The 19593-nt window shown below is 31.0% G+C and overlaps 1 protein-coding gene and 1 long non-coding RNA gene across 2 annotated transcripts in view; one reads left to right on the forward strand and one right to left on the reverse strand.

Moving 5' to 3' along the window:
* LOC118180838 (uncharacterized) overlaps positions 1–3502 on the forward strand; it is a 35474-nt gene extending 31972 nt beyond the window's left edge. The window contains exon 3 of the long non-coding RNA XR_004756773.2: positions 3186–3502. This is a non-coding gene — a long non-coding RNA (uncharacterized LOC118180838). The remainder of the gene's footprint in view (positions 1–3185) is intronic.
* Positions 1–19593, reverse strand: part of LOC146993388 (homeotic protein ultrabithorax-like) — a 180440-nt gene that overhangs the window by 16722 nt on the left and 144125 nt on the right. The window lies entirely within an intron of this gene.

A 19593-nucleotide genomic window follows, 5' to 3' on the forward strand; every position in this document is an offset into this window, starting at 1 on the left:
CCTTGAGGCACCAAGGCCAGTCAGCATACATATACGACTAGTAGACTATGGCTACCGGTAACCTTCGCATGGTGATAGTGTATTCCGCTCGTGAATATTGTGACATGTACTAATTTCCGGTCATTGTAATTGCAATACCTCACGACTGTTAGGGAGTATGTCCGTCGCTATACATCACGCCGTTCTAAAGATGCCGATGAAGTGATCCGGAGGTTCGAGAGTGGAAGCGTCCACACACAATCTCCACAACATTGGTGGGAGCTCGCACGGCGGGCTTACGCCAGCACAGGAAGATACAATACTTAGACAGGTGGAAGATACTCCCAGGTTGAGAGCACGCGCACTAGCCAGGGAGCCAAATTGTGAGTAGCAGTACTGTGTCCAGGCTATTGCGGTCAGAAGGGCTACACCACTTTCGTTACACAACCGTGCAAGGTCTACAATCTAACTGGTCTTCTGTGACCTTCATGACTTTTGTGAATTGCTATTGCAACAACATGAAGCCGATAATGCTTTTATTACACATAACCTTGTGGACTGATGAAGCATGCTTCACATGTAATGGGGAGTCTTGCACCACTCGCAACAGCCATATGTGATCAGAGTCCAATTCTCATACAATCCGCCAGCAGAGACATCAGATCTGCTGGTCTGTAAATATATGGGTCGGCATACTAGGCAATCCCCTGACTAGATCATATCTGCTTCCTAAAAGGGACACTCATACGGGACACTCATACTTGGTATTTCTCCGTGATGTATTAACCAATTTCCTAGATGACATACCGTTAGCGGCAATACATGGCCGATGGTTCCAGTATAACACAGCTTCTGAGCTCCTGTACTTGATTGGCTGGATATGGATTACTCAGACCACTGGATTGAATGTGAGGGTCCGGTTTTATGATCACCATAATCGCCAAGTCTGACACCCTGGATTTCATCCTATGGAGCCATCTGAAAGGACTGTCATATCGAGAGCTAGTTACTACGGAAAGTGATTTAGTTGCTCGTCATCTTGTTCCATGTAGTTTGGTGGTCACCACGCTGCTGCAACGAGTGCAAGTCAGCCATTGCACGGCGCGCGCATGCATGCCTCAACATGCACGATGGATATTTTTAATATCTTTCAAAGTAAATATATGGAAATACCGACGTTCATGTTTCCAATAATTTTTTTCCCCCTTGCACCGGTTATGACGCTTTACTTTCCTTTCATATTTAACTCGAAAACTATGAGTTGTATACAGTTCTTTGGGTACTTTTTATGCATTCCAAGCGGGAATCTGGCTGTGTAGAGAGTGAGTGGTCTGGATGGGACACCTTGTATACATTTCGAGACTTCGCGATAAGAGTAAACGAACATCAAAAGAAATTAAATAATATTAAATAAAGATTAAACGAAGTTGGATCAATTATTTTATTGTTTTATGTTACAACATAACTCAAACTTGCAATTAAGGTTAGCAAAATAGAGCAACTCGTGATATTAATTATAAACTTCACTGTACTTAATGTTTCAGATAAAAACATTGTTGAACATTGATAAACAATAATGTATATATAATACAATACTTTAAACTAGATGTAAACTTCGGAGCAGAAACTCGCCTCTGGTTTAACTATAAGGTAATAATAAATTGCGACACGATCAAGGCAAAACAATGAATACTTTTCTTACAGATAAAGGAAAAAAATCGTCCGTGCTTTCATGTTGCGGGAGAAAAGGCGAAAAATGAGAATCCCTTTCGCCTTGATCAGCTCACGGCACACGCATACGCCATTTAACTTCCTTGTACGAAGTAAAAACGAAGTATTCTAATCGGAAAAAATTTCGGGTGTCATATTTCAACGAAAATATCCATTTTGACCGCTATCGAATGCAATTTAACGATGTTTTTGCGAGACATTTGTACGTAAGGACTGAATAAAAGACTCTTTACCTCCAAAAAATTATAAAACTGCTTTAAATGAATTCTCAAGAGAATTTTTCGTGGTGTCTGTACGTACGTATGTATCTCGCATAACTCAAAAACGAGTAGCCTCAGAACGTTGAAATTTTGTATATAGGACTGCTATAACATGTAGATGTGCATCTCGTATTTTGGTTGCAATCGGCCGCACCAAAGTTATATAAATATATTTATATATATAATATCCACTCTGTTACCCGGCTCAGTGATCTCAGTTTCTTTATTTTTATATGTTTGTAAATTGTGTATTTTTTGCTTTAAAAACGATTGAATTATGTTGTTATGATCTTCCTTTTAAGGTTTTTATTCCTTTAGTTAACCTGCATGCAATAATTGTGCAATTATCGACAATTTAAAAGTTTTTTTAAGTGAGGCAAAGCTTAATTTTGTTTAGCATAGCAGCCATTTTTGTTTACATTCGAAACTTGGCAAAATAGTGGATTTTTTGCCAATCTAGAGAAACTAAGCTTCGCAACAACAAAGTAATGTTTTCTTTTATTATTGCGAATTAAATTATGCTTAATTTATTCTGGAATTATCATTTAAGTTATTAGCTTGTTTCTGCGTAGAAACTGTAATTTTAATTGTAAAAATTGTTTTTTAATTGTTTTAACTATACTTGGTGTTTTATTTTTCCTATATCTTTCAATTTTTAATGAAAATATTTTGAATTTTTATGTCTTTTTGCCTGGCCGCGAAATGAGAACTGAATTAATTAGTACCGCATGCGCCTAGGTAAGCGGCGCTGAATCGTCTGCGAAAAACTGTTTCTTTTTTATCTGTTTAATTTCTTTTATACATCGTTTTAGATTTATTATAGTATTTGAATAGAACATGTGGTAATTCTTCAGATCATATGATTTGCCTGCACTTTGAATTATGAATGAGATGTAACGGTGTTAAGTAAACCTAGCGCCGAATTGTCGTTCGTTAACTGTTAATTCAATGTGATTAAATGAAATACAGGGAAATTGCGTATAATTTAATATTCCGTATAAGGAAATTATGTGGCGTATGCATCAGATTTTTTAATATAAGATTACCCGTGGATTTACTGGCTATATCCCAACTATCAAAATAATTTAATTCTTAAGATTTAAACACGGAACTTGAAAATAATTAAACTTTCACCTATTTATATTAAGTTTATTTTTCTAATTCAGTTTGACGAGATCTTCCTGTGTTTTAAAGTTTCTTGAATTTTCCTTGTAGGTTATCATATCAAGACGCATGAAACTCGTATATCAAGTGGAAGTAATACACAGAAACTGCAAAAGAAGATCCAGCCGACTTCAACAAGCTGCTACTAAATTTGAGAAGAAAGAAAATGTAGAGATCTACATGAACCCGAAATTTTGGTAACCACATATATTTATACAAAGTGAATATAGTACTGACACAACCAATGTACTGTTCAACATCTGAAAGTACCACATATGATTTATATTATCCACATATATTTTATGTTTCTCAAATATCACCTTCCTTTGAAAACTATTGTTATAATCTCTCAAAATAAAAGCAAATTATTTTAATACATTTACCTATTTTATAGACTGTATTCATAAACTATTAGCTATACAAAAATGAATAAAACAAAAGCAAAATTTTAATTTAAAAGTTACAAAGAAACAATAAAACATTTGGTGAAATAAAATGAAATGAATTACTACTTTTGAAAATTCAACATTTGGGTTGAGAAAAAAGCTTTTAAGGCGAACGTGATTTTTTTTTTTTTTTTAATTTATTTACAAACAGTGAAATAATTTGGTAAAGTTCTTACACTAGATGTTTTCTGAAAAATTTTAATAATTATTCACACGCACACACACATGCACAAATAAATAAATAAATAAATAAATAAAATACAAAAATTTTAAAATCATAAACGCGAATTAAGAGTAAGATTTCACTTCTTCAGTTAATCCCATATACGAGTATTTAATGTAAAATTCAATTGAAAGTGTAAAGCTATGCCTGACTTCCTTATGCTGTTATACTTCAAGGATAAACACAGTAAATCATTTGAAGCAGAATTTATGAAGTCAGCAATGCACCTGATGCACAAATATATATGCAGTGTAATTAAGTCAATAATATGGCATAATTTTAAAGAGCAAATTATTATTCTAAAACTAACATTTAATTTCGAAGTTTCAGACTACCTGAGATATCATTTTCGCTTTTAAAATCTTCTTCATTTAGAAATAGAGCACTTCTCAATCTGAATGCACAAATATATATGCAGTGTAATTAAGTCAATAATATGGCATAATTTTAAAGAGCAAATTATTATTCTAAAACTAACATTTAATTTCGAAGTTTCAGACTACCTGAGATATCATTTTCGCTTTTAAAATCTTCTGCATTTAGAAATAGAGCACCTCTCAATCTGAATGCAGGTCTTCAGTATCTTCAAGCCTAGTGTGAATATATATGATTCGCTACTCTTTTACTGTTAAAAAATCGCTGGTAGGTGTCCGGTAATGAGAAAACTTGAATATTTTTTTCTACATAATTTAAAAATTTGTTAAGAAATGCTGACGTTATTAAAATGTTCTGAGATTTAGCCCTGAGTATTTAAATTTTCGTATCACAAAGCCTCAGTATATTAAAAATCGTTATAATGTAACTCAAATAATTCCTTATACCAAAGTATTCGCGAATTAAAAGATCGGTTACTCTAGCTCAGTGGTTAATTTTTTAGAGATTCAGTGGACTGAAAAGCAGCAGCCAGAGAGAAGATACCAAGAGGAAATGCATCTAAAGTGTTATAATAGCGTAAGCAGAATGAAATTCGAAGTATTTTTGGCGGCCGAGCGGTAAAGTCGCTGAACACTGGTAGTTCGGTCCGAATCCCGCGAACGGGCTGGCTGCATGGGTGTTTCGTGGTTTTTCCCATGTGTAACGTGTATACGAGCCAGTTTCCCTTAGAAAGTCCTCCACGAAGGCATCCCTCCCTTTAGGCAGATAGCCCTAGTGTGCTTTGCCATAATTAAATACACCACCGAAGTATTTTTGCATAGCTCAACTTGAAAATGTACCTTACAGTTCTGCTAAATTAATACTCAGTGAAACGTTTATAGTATTTGAATTTCATATGTAAAAAGTATAACCCAGTGGAAATAACATTTCGTCTATAGATTTAGTAATATTTTTCTATCTAATTTGATTCTTCTAAAGTAAAAACCACTCTTATGTTTACACAAATTTCTATAAACATACCTTGCCAGCTAAATGAACTGGAAGAATAGATATAACAAATACATTTCACTAGCTACGAACTAACTATATAAACAGCTAAAACTACTGTAAGTCATCCAGCTGAATGTCGAAACGTAGAATTCGAAGTTAAAATTAACATTTTCGATTTAACAGTTACCCCCTCCCTTCTCCACGCAAAAACACACACACCGTACCTTCACTTTCGCCTTACTTATCAAAGTTCTATTCTGTAATTTTTATTTTAATGTTTGTGAAGATACACACCCAACACTTCCGAGTGACTAAAGCCGCGAAATAGTTCTAGCATTCACACAGAGTTCTATTCTTGGTCGTAAAATGTGTTGACGGTAAGCACTTTTTGAAGTTTTCCCGTATAACAGAAAATGCGAATTTAGGCCACTTTTAGAGAATGTTCAATGAAAGTACTTTTTAACAGATTAATTAGTTTAATAATTATAATTAACAACGCTTAATAACAATAACGTCCACTAATTAATTATTAATAATAACTGTCAAATGAAATAGTACAGCGAATTAAATTCTATTGTAATTATGAAATAAATTTACAATTAAAACGGAAATATGCACTCATCTCTACCTGATTTATCGTCATACCATTTTATGAGAAATAATTTATTTTGAATGTATTTGCGCTTTAAAATCCCTAATCATCAGCATAAAACAATTACAACATTTATTTAAAAATCAGTTCTCCAGTGTGAATTTCATTTGCAACAAAACTAAGAAAGATTGGTTACACTTGAAAATCTTGAAAAACTTTTTTGAGTTAAAATGTTTAAAGAAGCCCTCCCCCCCAAAAAAAGTTGACATATTTTGTGTGTAGTTTTCTGCTTTTGCATGTTATGTATAAATTTTAAGAGAATTAACTTCAGAAGCTAACAGCGAAGAAACAAATATCAAGCTATAAAAAATAAGACTCAAACCTTCTAGAAATATTAGTTTGCAAGCCTACACTTCATTTAAATATGGCATTAATTCAAAATTTATAATTCTTATCTTAACTCATTTTCTATGCAAGCTGCGTTTTAGTTTTCTCATAACCGGTCTCACTACATATCATTACACTACTTCTACTTCATCTATCTGCAGTTGAAAGAAATGTAACTAAAAAAATCTAAGCTGAATATTTTGACGGAAATACGCATTATCACAACGTGGTATTTGATCATAGCTGTGATGCTGCTTTTCTGACTATGCGTATGCTGCGTTTTAAAACGGACAGTATCGTTCTGTTACCATATCGAGTCTGTTCAATGTTGTTAATAACAATCCAAGTTTTTGCCCCTTTTTGCAATAAGTTAAAAAGAAGTATATCTTTTATGTTTAAATTCAAAAACAAAAATGAGTAACAAAGGAGAAAGCAGATGTTGACAATATTTAGGATACTTAAACACTGCGTATTTTTTGTTCCTTGCGTTTGCTAGTTGCAGCATCTTATGGCTACGCACTGAAAATACCAAAGGGGTGAAAGGTGACTAACGATAGTCTATTTAATTACGTACTCTCACGCCCCCAAGATAAAATTGTTTAAGTCAAGTAGAGATAAAACAAAATGAGTTTATCAACACTATAACACTCATTTTTTTTGTTGTTGCTCATTCGCACACCAATGTTTGTGGGGTATGGTAAGTTCATCTGAAAAATAAATATCTTTTTCAGATACGAGCATTAAGATTCCCTTTACATGAACATAAAAGCTTTTCTGAGGGTTCTGCGAAATTTCCTTTTAAGCTCATCATATATATATATATTTTTTCTTCTCCACGCGATTATGCAGTCTCTTGTCCTGTTTCGATCAGATAAAATTATGGTTAGCATAGGCAATCATTATAACCCCGTTTACGGAACATATCTGAATGCCAAAAATTTGAAATTAGTGAAATGAAAACTGGCTATTTCATGAAAGGATTAAAAAATGCTTCCAGGAATTGCAATTAAAGTTTGCGTTTATCATGAAGTCTTCAAAATTAAAAGTTATTACTCAAAAACTCGTTTATAAAATAAAAACGCCAGTTCCCCATTAATAATGCAAAAATTTCTGCAAACTTATAAAGGTTTTATATAAATATATATATATTAAAGGAAAAAAGAAGAACAAAGTAAAAAAAGACCTGTGTGGTCAAGAATTTTGCGCATTGAGCTGCAAAATTTGAAAACAAGGTAAAAAAGAAATTCTTCATGCTATTGCTTAAAAGCAAATGTGATGCTGTGGTTTCCGTGTAAAATTTTGTAACACTATGTAAAAATAAATCGTAACACAAAAAAAGTTAAAATACAAGAAGTATGAAATACTAAACAAGGAAACTGACAAATAAAAAGTGAATGTAAAACTCAATTAAAATTTAAAAGTTAAAAAATGTTGATGTTAAGTTTAAACAATCATAAAACATTTTAAAATTAAAACAAAAATTATTTAAAACACAAGCAAAATTACTAAGAAGTCGTAAATGATAATATATATATATATATATATGCGAATATTCTGATTGTATTACAGAAGATGGAACGTGTAACAACATGTTAAGATTACCAGCGCTTAGCAGTCTTATCCACTCAGCCAATGGTGGGCAGAGCATATTTATTGGGGAAGTAGTTAAGAAATTAATACTGATTAAGAAAAAAAAATACAGTTAGCTTCATACTTTCATATACCTTAAAATCTAGGAATAACGTACAAGAATTCTATTTACTAATGAATTTATTAACATAAACTTGCACTTTCCTTTCAGTTAAAAGTTGAACTTTCTTTGACAACGCGCATACTCCACAAAACCGTTTTGTACTCCGTGTGACACAAACTAAGTAGCCATTTGCATTAAAAACAGAAGTGTACGTGGCGTTATTCTTCTCAAACAGTCATTACGCTATCTATGATAATTTCTTAGAGATTTAAGGAAAGAATATTTTTTAGTAACTCGGATAATGTATGAGTAGGCTCGTATTTTCGGACGTGTTTCCGCATATAAATCAAGGCATTTACTCACGTTTTATGGCCCATAGCAAAAATAGAGATATCTGAATTTTGAATCTTTTTCCAAGAGAGTCAGATTTCGCAAAAATAAATGAGATGTTAAAGTTGCTGTTTTTAAAAAATGACAGGTTTTTAACCTTTTAGATTTAACAGCAGAAGTTTTGAACCATCTAATCAATAAAGCAACACCTGCTTTTTTTGATAAACATACAGCAAATAAGTCATATTTTCTCTCTGCATAGATTTAAAATATTTATTTAAAATACAGTATTCCAAATGCAGTAACACGGTTAATCCTCAGCTTGTATAGCAAAAGTAAGAAGCAATTAGCATATTAACATAAAAATATTCAAAATCAGGCGTGCTTAAAATTTAACTAAGTAAAAATACAATATTTTGAAAACAAAAATTTTAAATTTAAGAAAGTAAATTCTGTTAACACTATTCAAGAAATAAAATAAATATGTGTAAATTATGAATCCCGATTAAGTTATTTTCTCATTCAGCAAAAGTAACAACATGAAATAACAAAAATATAGTCCAAAAATAGTTTTCTCTACTTCATTTGTATTCGATTTTATACTATAAATACGTTTTTTCTTCAGCAGTATTACATAAGATGAAGAAAAACCGAAAATAATTTAATTCATCATTAAGTACTACGCATTCTAATAAAGAAGCCACATTCAATTGTTTTGAGTGATGTTCTGTCAATTGTCAATTAGAGACGAAAAGTTGACAAGTACACTTAATTCGATATCTTGTATTTTTATGCAGCATAAAAACAGTTATTTAAAACACTCTAATTATTTTATTTCATTTGTTTTTCCGAGATAAAATTAATCTGACTTTAATATATAGACTGCTTTCAAAAGCTTATTTAATTAAGCGAACAAAGTAGCAAAGAATTACAGAAATGTCATCTGACATTAAGAAAGAAAGCAATAAAAATAAGTATTATTCTCACGACTAATAAAATTATACTTATTTATTACCCTAATAATAGTTTTAATATTTTTTCCTTTAGAAAACTATATTGTGTTAATGATACAAAGTGCAGTATTTGCAAAAGGCGAGTATATAAAGACAATATATAATCTTAATTATATAAGAAAATTTGTATATGGACGCCACACAGTATTTCAATCGTATAAGATCTGACTTAAACTGCAAATTCCACACACACGTAGATTACATTCAATTCAGTAAATATTTTTATTTTAAAAATAATTAATTTAACTGGGCAAAATAATCTCCATGCTTTTGTAATAAATTTGAAATCTGTATAAATTACGATGCTGCAGTTACGTTTTCTAATCTTCTGAAATTCTGAAAAAAAAAGGGGGGGAAGAGCAGAAACGGGATATAGATTTTATTAGAATTCATAGAACAGCAAAATTTAACGCCATCGGTTCAGTTAATAAGAGCGGTGAACAGCGGAAGTTAGACCCAGATACGAATCTCGGTGAACGAGCTGATTGCATGAGCTTAGTTTTCCAGATGCGTAACGTGAATAATTTTCCACGGAAAGTTCTCCATGAAGGCATTATTATTCTTTAGGCAGATAGCCTCCTCATGCTCTGCCATAACTGATTAACGTATAGACAAACAACATTCAAAATTTACTCTTATTTGAAATATTCTCACGCCAATGGAACATTAATAATTTTCTAGATAGAAATTTCCAGCTTAAAATTTTTCGCTTCTAAAAATCGTAACAATTGTTCCGTTAAAAGCCGGAAAAATAAATTTGCTTTTATATCTTCCTTAAATTTCTTTCTTCCTTCCATCTTCCACCTTTTTTAATGCTGGCATATTTTCCGTGTGTCTATGTATATATTCCGTTTTTACAGTAATATTCCAAACGTCCTTACTTAAGTTTGTTTTATGTGGAGTCTGCTAAAGTCCCTTTTATTTTTATTAGCATATTCTGATACTCGTGCATGAAAAGTTATTCTTTTTTGTAGCGCTAACCTTTAATCACTCTTGTTACAACCATATTTGATCTTCACTTGAGTGCAGTGCTGTCTGAGGGATAAACGGTATAAATTACAGCATTTATTCAGTTTGAGGATAATAACAAATTTATTTAGTACAACTGCCGTGAATCGTTTTATTGAAAGATAAATGTTAAAGCAGGATCTGAGCTAGCAAAGCTAAATTATCTTTGATGTGAAGTTCCAGGACTGGTAAATACCTAGATCTATGACACCGCGCAGTGGAGATTATGGGTTATTACAACGTATTTCTTTCAAGTTGTGTTCATGATTATATATTGTACATTATTTCGAATATATTATACAACTAGACTACATGAACAGAAGAAGCTATTTATGAGTTTAATATGCGGCAGACTATCGCTCAATATCATTTGCATGATTTAAACGGACTTTAATAACAAATACTTTCCCTCCTTTTTCTGTTACAGTTCAAACACTTAAGGTTTTCGTCTACTGAAAGGAATTAAAATACTCTTCAAGTACGCATTCCAAATTTTACCTTTTTCTTCTAGCTACATATTCCCATTATTTTTGATCCGTTGACATTTTACTCCATTTCTAAAATGTTTTGCAGAAGAAATATGAAATAACAATGCGTATCAAGGAAGAGGAAGAGAGAAAAATGTACCTAATCAGCTTGATCTCAAACATAAGCATCTCAGTACGTTCCGTCAGTGATAATCTAAGTGATTGCAACTAAAGTAAGAGAAAAAATCAGTTTGCATATTAATTAATAAGTCATTTGCATAATAATTAGAATAACAAAGGAAGATATATTCTTAAAGCTTTGGTAAATTCATAGCAGAAAGCTAATAAAAATTAAAAATTTTTAGATAGCAAAATTATTTTAGTAGTTCATAAGGAGTTTAAAACTTTGCATCAACATTAATGTGAAACAAGTGCAGCTCAAAAATGCCCGTATTCGATTAAAATAGTCTGAGGCCCTAAGCCAAGCGTTTTTCTTCATCCTCCAACATCCATGCTTATTGTTTCTATGAGGGAAGAACAAGCTAATGAGGACTTACAGGATAATTTGAGAACCCCCAAAATTCTGAATACCTATGTCTGGATTGGGGCTAGGAGGTAATCAAGGCCTAATCCAAGCTTCAATGAGAATAAGTTTAACCAAAAGCCAAAAGGGTACTGAAGCCGAACTCGTAAATCTCCATCTAAATCCGTTACGATTCGAACCTATATTCTTAAAAGCAAGAAATGGTTGTAGTTCTGAAAACGTTCAAATGTAAAATACACCTATATCAGTTATTTTTTTTTTCAAATCATCAAGTATTTAGCCTCCGAATACTCCAAATATAAGTTTTGTTTGTCAGTGAGATGATATTCAATGATTAAAGTTTCCCTTTTGAGTCTTACTTGCAATTTCAATGAAACACTTATAGATCTTAAAATGCTGGGTATATTAACCACCATTCATATCGATGTCGATTGAATGACCTTTATTGAATTCATTGACTTCCGTATGAAGTCTGAGTACAAAGAAAACAGTACACACGTCTCTTTTTGAAATTTTATCTCAAATTACCTGTGTAAACAAATTTATTTATGAAATGTGTATACTATTACTTTTTAAGCCTCATCTGCCAATAATTGAACACTCTAAAATTAAAATATACCCTCAATGTTAACATGAGTCAATTTGCGCAAAGGCCAAAGATCGGAAAATAAAATTTTAAAATCTAAAAATGAATTCTACTTAAAACTGCTCCTCATATTTAAATCTGATGAGTCAGAAAAAGAAATACTGTAAAGTGTATTTATTACTAATAGCTAAATTCACTTATCTATTACCTTCATAAAAAATATCTTATCATCCAATAAGTAAAACCATAAAGAAGTTACATGATTTAATTTGCTTTAAATGTAACAATATATAAACTAAAATTAAATACTTAGTTTAACAGAAAATACCTTATACTATATATTTTTTGGTAACAGCTAAAGCAACGTACATCAGTAGCTTGAATATCAAACATATCATCAGTAGCATGAAAATACATCAGTAGTATATAATCCAAGACAGTGTCTTTTTTGCCCTTCAAAACTTCGTAGAATCGCGAACTACATGCACAGATTTCTTTTGAAGGAAGGGGAAGTAATAACGAAGTAATAAAAACTAAATATATATAATTAATAGGAATAACGAATAATTATAGTTATATAATAAAATAAAGAATTCTACCTTTTTTGTGACATACCAGAAACCGTTAAGGGTTAAACGTAGCCACCCACATTTCGAGAACAACTGAACTAATATCAATGTTTAATTAGCTTCAATTTTAAAATTTATATTGCCAATCCGAAAACTTATTTTATGCATCTTGGAAAAAAGAAAATAAATTAGTCTACTTTTGCGAACCAAAGTTAAACCAGAGCTGCTTTTAAAATCGTTTTTTAACCAACCGGTCAAATTAAACACCCGTCCTCAAAAGTTGTCTTGAAATCTTTTAGTTTTCCTGCTATTCTGATTTCAACACAAAATAAGAGAAACATTAGTGTTCTATTGCCAAATTTATTTTGAACATCCAAATACTAAAAAAAATCTGAAGAAGAATGTAATATTCATATTTATGTTCATATTATGTTCATTTATGTTCTGGAGGAAAAAACGTTAAAATTTTTTAGACCATTTCTTTGAATCAATTAATTCGACCAGAAGAAATTATTTCGCTCTTCACGTCTGAAAGAGCGTTAGCCTCCAGAATGTAAGATTCGTGACAAATAATAATAGATTTCTCTTCTTCCATTGTTTTTATCTAACACGTAAGAAGTGTACTACGAGGACAATTGATTACGCTGTTAAGTCACGACACTGACAGAGCGCATAAAAATTCTCTTTAAATGCAGTTATCAATTTATCACCCAGAGCTCTGAAAATAGTACTGACAAAAACTTGCGAGTGTAGAATGCTGAGATAAGTGGCTATCAGTGCATATCAGTGATACATAAACTATAATACTAGTAACAGAGATATTACATACGTTTTGATATTTCTTACAAATGTAAATTTGAATTACATGGCATTACTGAATTTATTGTTTAAAGTAAGTAAGAACAATGTTTCTTACCGTTCTTTTAAAAACGTTCAGTATTTGTTACATTTTCAACGAACATTGCGTCATTCTTATTTATTGCCTCTTCCCCCCCCTTTTTTTTTTTTGAAATGCTTCTTGTATTAAAGCTCAATTTACAATGATGATAATACAAGGAATTTTTTAAATGCACAGAGCGAGTAAAATTACATTGATAATTTTAGATCTAATCTTTATACACAAGTAATTGCAGAGAGATAGGAAAATTAATTTCTAAATTCCCCTTACCGTTTTAGTTTCATTGAATTACTTCTTACTCTCTTAATTCACATAATCATCATATATATATATATATATATATATATATTTGTTCTTGTTAATACATAATTGTTTCAGTATAGATAAAGAATATGTTTTGATACAATTAATTAAAACTTGAGATCTTACAGACTTGGACACTCATTTAGAAATGCTATTTTAAAACACAAAAACCTAATCATATGAAATGACGGCAATTTAAGCTTTCAAAATTAAAACAAATACATCAAGGCACGCTAATTCAACAAACTTCAGTTTTCATTATTAACAGCTTTAATTTGAGAATATCCACTTATAAATTAGTGCCTGCTGCCAGCAGAGTAGTGCTAAGATATTTTTTCACCTGAGGCAAAAAAGTAAATACGCGCCCCTATATATGTATCAAAATAGCTATATTTGTATTAAACAAAAGTAAATGTACTAAAACAAAATATCATAATTCTTATAGCATAATTATACATAATTTTTAAAGTATTTTTTAATCGTAGCTTTATAAATTCAGAAACAATAAAATAGCCAATTATTTATAACTTTCAAATTAAAATGTTAAAAAATTCTTTTTTGATAAATGAGAAATAGTATCGAAATGCACATTGCATTAATTTCCAGGTCTCCTTGTAGTTCTTCCTAGTGTTTTATTAATTTAAATTTGCCGAATCTTATTTTCTCTAATAAAAACTAACAAATCTAAAAACATAATTAATTTTCGAATTCTTATAGCCAATTTGGCACCTTTTCTAGTGATTCACCTCAGACAAGTGCCTCACTTGCCCCACCCTTGTCCCGGCTTTGGCTGCCAGTACCTTAGCTGAAACCTTAGTTTACCTTAGCTGAAATTTTACATTATTTAAAACTGACAACTGAAATTCCAAAACATAAAGGTTTCTTAAATTCGCTTATACGCATGTCTAAAACATAATAAAATTATATGTTGTAAAATCTTCATTAACTTTACATAAATTTTTATTCAGATGCGATAGTGATTTAAAAATCTCTCTCTCTTTTTTGTTTATTATTTTTTATTTTTAATTTTTTTTCTTTAAATAAAAGAAAAATTAAAAAGCGAATTAAATTCCGCACGACACAAATGATAGTTAATTGTAGTATAACTTTTACTTAGAGTACTTACTCTCTACGAATATCATATATTTTTTGGTAACAGCTAAAGCAACGTACATCAGTAGCTTGAATATCAAACATATCATCAGTAGCATGAAAATACATCAGTCGTATGTAATCCAGGACAGTGTCTTTTTTGCCCTTCAAACTTCGTAGAATCGCGAACTACATGCACAGATTTCTTCTGAAGGGAGAGGAAGTAATAACGAAGTAATAAAAACTAAATATATATAATTTATCAACAATAACGAATAATTATAGTTATATAATAAAATAAAGAATTCTACCTTTTTGTGACATACCAGAAACCGTTAAGGGTTAACCGTAGCCACGCACATTTCGAGAACAACTGAACTAATATCAATGTTATCAGTATTTCTGAGAAGTTAATTCTCTTTTAGTACATACTATCGAAATAGTAGAAAATTCTTCAAAATTTTACCTTGTTTGCGTAGAAGTAAAGTCACTAATAAATGGAAAATGTATTCATAATTGTATCCAGGATGCTGATTAAAGCTTCGAGCGCAAATGAATAGCGCATAAAAAACGCAGTCGAAAGTAAGATTCCAGTAACTAAATTTTGTTATAGAATTTTTGGCAATGTTTAGTGAACTCTTAAGTAATAGTTTTTGCTTTAAGAATCATAAGTAGTTTAAAAGTGATATAATAGTTGATAACTATTGAATTTCTGTCATGAAAATTAATGACGATGGCGAGATGAAGCTAAAGCGACAATAATGTAGATAAAGGTCACAAGCGAAGCTCATGCAATACAGTTTTCAACTTTTCGAATAACGTACTACGTTAAATTCAGTTGTCTGACTTAGGTACGACATTAACTTTCATAATAGACCAAGAAGTTTTGCTTTCGTGCAGATAAAATTACAATATACATTTGACTCGCCCGTTTTGGAGACAAACTATAATTTTGGAATCAAGATGAGCTAGAAAGAATGCGAAAATTCAATCATAAATAAGGATTTTAATTCTAGATACTACGCGCGAATTTTGCGTACATTCATGCATATTATCTTAACTATTATAAATTTTTGTGCACCGAGAACAACAACAATATATATATATATATTAATCGTCGTTAGCAGAGCCTAAATAAATATATATATCGAAATAACAAAACACCATCTGACTACTTTAATGTTCCCTATAGAACTGAAGAAACTCATCAATCAAAATGCAAAAATTTAATTGTTTATTATTTTGTGACTGAAATTTGCATAATATTTATTCAGAACTAATGGTAGCTCTAGAAAATATCAGATAAACTATTCGTTAAGTGATCTTATTAGATAAGTATTTAGGATGCAATCAAGGCTATGACTTCATTAACATTAATTTGCGATTCGCAGCAGGTTTCATAACAATGGTTGTTAACTCCGTTATCGACTACCCTAATAAGGAAGAAATACTTGACCAACGCCCATGGAAACTAATTCATTGATTTAAGAGTCACTTCTGAAAGAGGTTTTTATTATGCTGCTCATTCAACCTACTTACAATTCAAATATAGAAAAATGGGTCAACATTAAAAAATTTAATTCAAGCGAGAAGCTTTTACACCTGGAAATATTCCAAGTTATTAACATTTCATAAAGTCTACGTTTTCATCCTTTTTAAGAGAAATCGCACAGAAAAGAAAATTTTGTTTCACAACGTAGTAGTACCAATCGAAAGAGGATAATAGTTAATTATTGTATAAATAACACAAATCATAGTTGATATAATTAAGAGTATTTGATATCTGGAGAAATTCATAGGCAGCATTCCACCTTTTCGGTAAAATACTGTATCTTTAGAGTGTAGTAGCGAAGAAGATAAAGGTAATTTAACATTCTTAAAAGGAGGTGCATGATTAATTTAATGTTTAAGTTTAAATACAAAAAACTGGCTCTAAAAACATTTCTGAAATCAACACTTCAATTGAGGTCAATATGTTTTTATTATAGATATCTACCATACAAGAGAATGCTTTCCAATACTTTGATGTTATATAAAAACTGATCTGTTGATTACCGTGTACAGTTTCTAAATAAAATCTTTAAATGTTGATAAAAAATTAAGCTCTTTATTTTGATTTTAAGTAATACTTCTCTCAAAACTATAAAGGCAGAATTTTATAAAATAAAATTATATTAAAGCTACACAATTGAAAACTTAGCCTTAAAGTCAGGAATAAACACATTGAAGCTCATCGGTAAAATTGGCAGTTTTAGCATTTGAATTTAAAATAATTTTTTTAATGAAAATTTTAATTATGTTTGTTAAAACAAAGCTGTATAATGGCTTTAAACGACTCTTTATTAATTACGAAGAAATATAAAAATCTATGATTCCTGCTTTCTGGTGTAATTTCAGGGATTCCGTTTTATGTAGTGTAAATTTTTAGTCTTCATTGTTTAGTGCATGAAGCACGGCAGCTATCAAACAGGACACTAAATCTATAATTCCCCCTACTTTTACCCCTTTTTCATTTTGTTTGAATTTTTAATGAAATTCGATAGTATCATTTAAACTTTTAGTGTTATTTTGAACAAAAAGCGTAAAATGCAAACACAAATGTTAGCGTAAAAAATTTCCAGATAGTAATTTCTGCATTGCATTTTCATCAGCTAAAACTCTTTTTTATCATTCGAATGTTTTCTGATATCATATAATTTAGGTGTTACATAAATTGAAAGGACAAAAACGAAATTTAATTTTAATATTCTTAACTCAGCTATGTGTGAAAAGGTCACAAATATTTACAAATATTTTTCAACGGAAAGTTTTACCGGTAAAAATATATTTTTACGATTAAATTATTCATTGTATTTTTAAAGAAGGAGCAAAACAAAAATCTGTTTAACACTAAATTTGGTGTTCTTCCTATATATTAATTATTATCCGTTTATAAAGTTTTATAAATTTTAATATTTTTATTATATAAATACTATACTAATTTTTTTCCTCCTTTCTGCAAAGGATTTTTTGTTGACCAAGGAAAACTGAACACGCAAGCGATTCTTTCTATCATATTTCCTGTTCTTTCAATAACAGCTAAAGTAGTCGTTAAAATTTGACTTCTATCTCTTAACTTATCTATCAGCAGAAACTGATCACACTCCAACTGTGTGAAGCACGAAGATTAATATAAATCTACAACACTGTAAAGTAAAAGTAAAAGGTGGAGGGAGGAAAAACACATATTTGATCGAAAATAACAGATGAATGATAGATGCAGCTAAAGGGAGGAAATGAAAATTCATTGCTGTAAATATTCGAGTCCAATAGGTTGTTTTATTGCCCTCTTGGAATTCGCCAATCGTCAATTTATGGGGTAAAACGGCAGCAGACCATTCTCCATCTGTACCGTCTTTTACATTGGCTACTAAGTCCCTCAATAGCCTTGGGTGGGTGACCGCCACAGATAGGCTACTACATTCCCACCTTCTAAAGGCGACAATGAGCTGTGACGTAAACAGACCCTCATTATCATAACCTAAGTTCATGATTCGAAAAGTGAAAAAAATTTTGCTTCCTGAAAAATATTACAGTTTATACGTTTTAAATCGCAGTACGTGGTTAATTGGTGTATGCTCGTGAGTAATAGATTAAGACAACATCTGAGTTATTTACATGGAGTGCTCAACTGAATTTATTTGATCACCCGCTGTGCCCGTGATTCAAGATGGCTGCGCCTGTTGCGAAAATGGATACTTCATTTTTATAATGGAAACAGAAGGTAGGCCATCCTCGTTTATATTTTGATTAAGCTGAACAATTAATAAGAGACCATAATTTAATTTCTCGTGAAACTGTGCTAATTTAATTCAAAATTCCCTCTAACAATTCTTTATTACTTTTGTCTAAAACAACAACAACAAAATTCCTATGGGTATGAAATGCCTAATATACTATTTAAATTTTCTACGCATGTTTTAGATTAACCTCTACAATTTATTTCCATTAAAAGATTTACAAATTCAAACACGTGTGATGCTGAACCTTAGGATAGTTTTAATAAAAAATGCTTCAGGCGATACAATCAGAAATAACATAACATAAAATACTTTGTTCAGACGGTTCTTGCATTTCATGCACTGTGCTTATGTTCATTTTAAATCCACTTGCGTATACCGATAGTTAAAACTACTAATCGCAAAGGACATACTTTAAAATACTTAACTGCCAGTTTTTCCATTCGGACAACATTGTTGGCACTCTTTTAAAATGAATGATATGTTACATTACTCGTGCCCAAAGCTAGTTACTGGGCTTATTTATATTTGTGTAGTGTACAACCAAACCAAATGTCTTTGCTTTCCTCTTTCACGAGCATTAACTCGTCAGCCCCTCAATGAAATTAAAACAATTCATGCGGAATTATTTTACTTAAATGAAACATAAACTTTGGAACATGGACGCCTGATATCTAAATTCTATTCATTAATTTAATAAAATAATGTAACCATTCGTAATCATAACCACAACATATGCGTGATGTAAAATTATATTGTCAGTAAACGCCACAGCGTGACTGACGAAGAGATTGTAAACGAGAACTTATCCATGCGTGAAACTAAGCAGAAAATTTTAGTTAAACTTTTCATTATTGAAAGTTATTCTTTCCATTTTATAAACTTTTAAATTTATTACTGGTATTATTGGCTGCATAGCTGTTAAAGCACAAGTATATATTTTGACAAGTGGCTAAATCCAGCTTTCGCCTTTTTCAAATATTTGGATCACATTAAAAAATATTCAGCAATCAGCTTGTTAATTGGAGGGCCATAGTGCTGCTTGTCTCTCGAAATTCAGTAATTTGAAACTAGCAGGAAACAAAGATCGAACTTTAAATCAGTTTACATCTCTTGTATATATTATTTGTTAATGTTATATGCTAATTAAGCAAGTAACCTCTC

This window comes from Stegodyphus dumicola, chromosome X1 (genome assembly GCF_044657685.1).
Source record: "Stegodyphus dumicola isolate Sdum_Otavi_A_Nest chromosome X1, ASM4465768v1".
NCBI lineage: Eukaryota > Metazoa > Arthropoda > Arachnida > Araneae > Eresidae > Stegodyphus > Stegodyphus dumicola.